Source organism: Lygodium microphyllum, chromosome 25 (genome assembly GCF_053477565.2).
Source record: "Lygodium microphyllum isolate KBCC chromosome 25, Lygodium_microphyllum_v1.1.10, whole genome shotgun sequence".
Classification (NCBI taxonomy): domain Eukaryota; kingdom Viridiplantae; phylum Streptophyta; class Polypodiopsida; order Schizaeales; family Lygodiaceae; genus Lygodium; species Lygodium microphyllum.
In genome coordinates, this window is record NC_141159.1 from 27752864 (window position 1) to 27759572 (window position 6709).

A 6709-nucleotide genomic window follows, 5' to 3' on the forward strand; every position below is an offset into this window, starting at 1 on the left:
AGTCCAAACCCATAACGTACGAAGTCTTCTTTTGAAAGGTAGAGTTTTTCGCACCTGGGTGGGTTTGCCCACCTTGGTCATGGTCATCCACTACCTTAGGCAACTACTTCAATATTTACTCTATAATTAAATTGCCTCTTCTTGTGCAGTTATCTTATCTCATGCACAATTGAGGATAGATATGAAGTAGTCATTTAAGGCACAACCGCTAAATTGATCAACCACCCTAATCTAGTCATACGCTAGTTGTTGTACTCAACCGATTCTAACACTACACACACTTATTATGGTGTTGAGACGCGTTGGAATTCCCACCCTTAGTTTTACCAAGGACTCTAGTGTTGCGGTGTTTAGGATGTGTCGTTTGAAATCTTTTTGCTCTCTCTCTCTCTCTCTCTCTCTCTCTCTCTCTCTCTCTCTCTCGCCATGAGTCAAAATGTTGATTGAGTCTTGACTCTTAACACATAGAAAGAAAAATTGAAAGAGAGTTAGTATTGTCCTCTCCATGTTTTAATTCAGTTGTTGGGAAAAAGTCATGGACCGAAAGAGACACGTTGACAACATATAAGAGACAAAAAGTAAAAAAGTCAAGCATACTAATTTTGTTGCCATTATTCTTACTTATTGTTTCGAGTTGCTTTTACATCGGTGTTCAAAGGGGCGTGGAAAGGATGTGAAGAAATGAACTACCTTTGCATAGTGATCCAACTACCTTTGCTAATGATTGTAGAAGTCCATCTTCCATCTTTTTGGAATAAGTTAAACACTAATCTGGATGTGATTTGGGAGCTTGAACACCTTGTTGAAGGTCAAATTTCTATATCCATGGCACAGAGAGAGAGAGAGAGAGAGAGAGAGAGAGAGAGAGAGAGAGAGAGAGAGAGAGAGAGAGAGAGAGAGAGAGAGTGTGTGTGTGTGTGTGTGTGTGTGTGTGTGTGTGTGTATGTGTGTGTGTGTGTGTGTGTGTGTGTGTGTGTGTGTGTGAGGATTAGGCTACCACAAAGGAGGGAAAAACACAAGAGGGATAAAAGAAAGGAGGAAAAAATAAAGTGCCAAGATTTTTATCAATTTGAATTTAGATTAAACATGTCATTATCATTAATTCAAACATATCATTAAATAAAAATGGTCAAGACTATATATCATTAATACAAAGAATGTCATAATCACGACTATAAGAGGCTAAAAATAGATATTGATAATACAAAGTCATGATATTATATATATATATATATATATATATATATATATATATATATATATATATATATATATATATATATATATATATATGATTTTTTGTATTTTTAAAATAAAACATTTATTACCACGATAGCTTTGCTCCTATTGATCTAGAGCTCTCTCTATCTCTATCTCCTAAAAGGCATTTTCAAGACCTCAAAACTCCCCTAATGCTAGCTCTACCTCTCTAGGAGAAAAACAAACTCTCTGTTGTATCTTCAGCTTTTGCTTCTGTCTCTAGCTCTACTACTGTGTCTGTCTCTGTCTCTACTTTTGTCTCTAGGTGTGTTGTGGCCATGTAATAAGGAGAACAGTACATCCATACCTCTATCTCACTATTGGAGGTAATTTTAAAATTCATTTCTAATTCAGGCAACAAGTATTTACCCATCAACAATAACTTTTCTTCTTTTGGAAGTTAGCCTATAGCACCCATTGTCAAGGACCATGCCTATGTTTTCTTGGAAAAGATTTGTTTAATAGCTTCTTTGTATGCTAGTCTATTAAGACTTTGATGGAGGTGGATTCATTACCTTTTTGCAAGCCATATAACTTTACTACCACCTTGTTGGGTCCTCTGCTGCCCAAGGTCAAGGTTCCCTTGAACCAATATGTTTGTGCTCTTGCTTCAAAGAACCATGGTCTTTCTAGTAGCAGAGGATATGAGGTCCCATTGGAATTTGGTTTCACCACTAGATAGGTCAGCCAATAGTCTATTCTAGCGAGAGTTGTCTTCATATATGGGAGAATGCTAAAGGCTTAATTTTGTTTTAGTCTACTAGTCTAGTAAGCCAATGTGTAGGTTGCATGTCTTGTAGACCTAGATCCTTCATTATCACATCCGTCATTATGTTTACTAATGAGCCTCCATCAAATCATGTATCTATAATAAGACATCCTTCAATCCAAATGCCAATCTCTAGGGTATTCGGATCCAAGAAGGCATTAGCCACATCTACTTCTTTCACAAGCTCTGGGGCTTTATTAGACTTAGTGGCACTTGTAGGTGCAATCCTTAGGCCACGTCTTCTTGTCAGTATGCTTTTGAATTTCTTTTGATAGAGCTGAGAAATAACATTAGCAGCTGTCAAAATGTTATGTTTGGTTTGAAGATGTCTAGGTCTTTGACCAAGTCATACTCTCATATGGAATCTATGGGCTTCTTGAGCCGGCTAGGGAATGGGGTAACACCCACTTTCTTCTATTACTAGGGGTCATGCATCCTCTATCTCCTGGACCTCTAGTTCTAATCCTGTAAGTGTCTTTGTATCCTTTTGTAGCACTGGATTGTTTTTTTCTGTACTGTTCTGCCTCTCTTTTGGAAGATTGAACTTCATAGTTTTGGTTGAGAGAACGTTCTCTTTTGGAACTGTGGGTTCTCTTTTCTTGGCACATGTTATTGTGGCAACTTTCAATTTCACCAAGCTGGAGACAAGTTCTTGGGTTATCTTTCCTTGGCACATGTTATTGTGGCAACTTTCAATTTCACCAAGTTGGAGGCAGGTTCTTGGGTCTTCTATTGATTATCAGTGGTATTGGCTTTCGCAAGATCCAGACTGGGACAATCTTTTGCAGTGTGGCCTTCTCCCTTGCATCAACTACATAAATGCTTATAGTCCATGGATCATCTAGCTTTTCGACAATTTGGAGAGACATGTCCCTTTTCTCCACATCTATAACACTCCACTTCTGATCTCTAGCCACCGCCAAACTGTCGTCCTTTGTAACTTTGAGAGGGAAACCTCCTTGGGCCGAAATTAGGACCGAACTCTCTAGGCTTTGATCCGATATTTGGGTAGTCATCTTGGATTCCAATAGGTTCAATCTTGCTTATATTTCTTCCTTGCTTCATGCATCTCCTTCAGAGAGCATGTATCCTCTATGTGATTCTTCCTTAAATAGTATGAATATAAGGCTCCAGGGATAGTTGGTTTTCGAATATATTCAGTGGCTAAATATTCCGCCTGATGGAACTTTTCACACAACCATGTATTACATTGTATCACATCTCTTTCACCTCCTACAGGACTGGATATGTTGGCAGTATTCACCTTCAGTGTGTCTGCAACGGTTTTGTAATCACATCCATCAACTCTTTCTTAATACTTACAACTGAATTGGATAAATAGTCCTTCAAATTTTCTCATCCTAGAGTACTTGCAATAGGGTTTTGGAAAATCTTTGTAATCACTGCATAGACTAGTTGAGTTGGTCGAGAGGTCTCTTATTTTGATTCTGATTTAGAGCTCCTGTTAAGATTGGTGGTTGGTTCCAGTTAGTAAGATTCCAATGTTGTTGCATTGCCATTGAGGGAACTATTTGAGACCATTGTTCTTGTGGTTGAACCATCATTTGAGGTAGTGCAATCTACGGTGCCACTATGGATTCGATACACTATAGTGCCGTATTATTTGCATCTGAGGGTAGGGGTAGGGAACAATCCTCGTGACTACATTTGGTGGTTATACCATTCCTCGCATAGGAAGAGGTAAGACTCCTCTTCTTGAGGTCATCAGAACAGCCTTGCTTCAACTTCATCATACAATCTCGCATCTTCCACTACGGCTTGCAAGTTAATTGGCCTTCTCAACTCCACGAGCTTATGAATTGTTGGTTATGAATCCAAGAGCTTATGAGTATTTGATAGGGATGGATTGGATAATCCCCAATGACACTCATATTCATTGCACAAAATGTCAAATCATATTCCAAGGTCAAAAAGGAGAGTTAGTAACCACTCAGGGAGAAGCTGCAAAACCCTAGAATCCAACTAGCAAAAGCTCCTCAACTTGTGAAGAGGCTAAGAAAGGACTATACCTATCTACCTAATCAAATTTAATAAGATTAAGAAAGGAAAGGAAGCTAAAGAAGAAGCATCTTGGTTAAAGGAATACATAGATATATTCCCTAAAGAGGTGACAGAACTTCCCCCACCAAGAGAAGTTGATCATGACATTAAGCTAACACCAAGAGCTGCTCCAGTAGCAAAGCGACCCTATCATATGTACATTCTAGAAGTCATTGAGTTGAAAGAACAACTCAAGCAACTTTGGGACCAATGGCACATCAGACCAAGTCATTCACCATGGGGAGCCTCGGTGTTGTTCCAACCAAAAGAAGAAGGATAGAACCCTTCATCTCTACATCAACTACCGTGGACTAAACCAGATGACAATCAAGAATAAGTTTCCAATTCCAAGAATAGATGAATTACTTAACCGTCTTAAGGTGCAAATATATTCTCAAAGATTGATCTAAGATCAAGCTATTATCAAATAATGATCAAAGAAGAAGACATTCCAAAAATTGCATTTAACACAAGATATGACCATTAAGAATTCATTGGGATGGCTTTTAGATTAACCAATGCACTTGCAATCTTTAACATACTAATGTGAGACATCTTTTGGTCCTATCTTGATGACTTTTTCCTTGTCTTCTTTGATGACATCCTGCCTATGCAAAGACTAAATTTTATAAGAAGAACATTCCATTGGAAAAAGATTAAAGGAGGTGTGCTTAAATATTTCATTGAGTGCCTAAACTGCCAACCACTAAAGGTTGAGCATGTTAAGATGCCAGGAAAGCTTCAACCACTTGATATTTGGGAAATGAAGTGGGAATTTATCATATGGATTTTGTAGTTGGATTACCTTGTGTCCAAGGAGAATTCAATTTAATCTTAGTTATTCTAGATATGCTAACTAGGGTTGCTCACCTTATGCTAGTTAAAACCAACTACAAGAACTGAACGGGTTAACCAAGTCATTGAAGAAATAATTAGAGCTTACTGTTGTAGGAAACCTAAGTGGTGGATACAATACCTACCTTTGGTGGAGTTCTAATGCATATTATCATCAAAGCATCTAGATGATCCCGACATTTATAAAGTATATAAACATAGAGAAATATGTCTTAGCATTTACAAATCATGTAAATATTTAAAAAAAACTATTGGTATTTAAAAATTATATGAGTCATGTAAAGTGAATTAAGATAATCACTAGACTCATAAATAATAAGTATGATTTAATTAATAAAAATTAGATTTTCTCTATTAAAGAGGGTACTTGTATTCAACAAATCTCATAAATAATAATTATGATTTAATTAATAACAATTAGAATTTCTCTATTAAAGAGGGTACTTGTATTCAACAAATTTAGTGATCTACTTTAATTATCTTAATTCACTTTAATGAGTCATAAATACGAAGAATTTTTCACTTTTTGTCCCTTCATAGTTGTCCATGTCTCTCTTTCGGTCTGCAAACTTTTTATAATGAATAATTAAATAGAGCTACAAAGGCTAGTATTTTTTAATGTGTTAGACAAAGATTGTTTGGGTCATGCTAATGGTTTGTTATTTAGCTAGATATTCTACAACAACATATCAAGGCTCCATTCTTATTACTTTTTTCCAAGTGATCAATTCTCAAGTAGATACAAACATAATTTACCCAAATGTCTTACAAGTTTCTTTCTTCACATCCTTTCCACACCCTTTTGAACATTGAATTAAAAGCAACTAGAAATGATAAGCCAAAAAAATGGTAAATAAATAGGATTGCTTGACTTTTTCATTTTTTGTCACTTATATGTTGTCCATGGCTCTATTTTGGTCTACAAATTTTTTGAGATTGAATTGAAATGAGAGGAAAATAGTAAAATTTCTTTCCCCTTTTTTTTGCAATCTCTTACGACTATGTGGATGTTACAACTATAAAGGGCTTTGAGTCAAAGTATCAATGCAAACTATCAACTTAAAATTGGTTCAGAGGACGAGCCTAAAATATACTTTCTATGTATTAGTGAAATGTTATTTTTCTAGGAAAGATGTGCCATGTGTTTGCCTCTCTCCTCTCACAAAATGTAGGCATGCATATTCATGGCATGGCCCTCCCACCTACTGGTTGTCCTCTAGTGATCAATGTTTCAAATAATTCTCTCTCTTTTTGTCACATACATTCAACAAATAAATTTTAATAGGTTTTTATCAGAGTTCTCTATTTGTTCAATCTTACTATACTAGTAAAGTTTATCATTATTATTTATTATTATGTATTATATATGTATTACTTTATTCTTATTAAAATCTTGTAAAACATAATAAGATAATGCTATTACCTTATATAAAAGTTTTTTGGCCCAAAACTATAGACAAGATTATGAAAAATAATAAACAACACACACACACACACACGCATACACGCATACACAGAGTTACTCACTCACACAGAAGGTATGAGGTACAACCCCTTCATATGCTTTTATGTATTATGTTCAATCAACAACTATTAAATTTTTTGGGTCTTAATTCATGATCGTGCTTCTATACACCTTGTAATACTTTATATTTTGAGATTTAATAGTAGAAGCATGAAATCCATTTTTATTATGTAGGCCTTGCAAAATTTTGCTTTGGTATAGTTTGTTCTCTTCTGCTTTGTTGTAAAGTACGCACACAC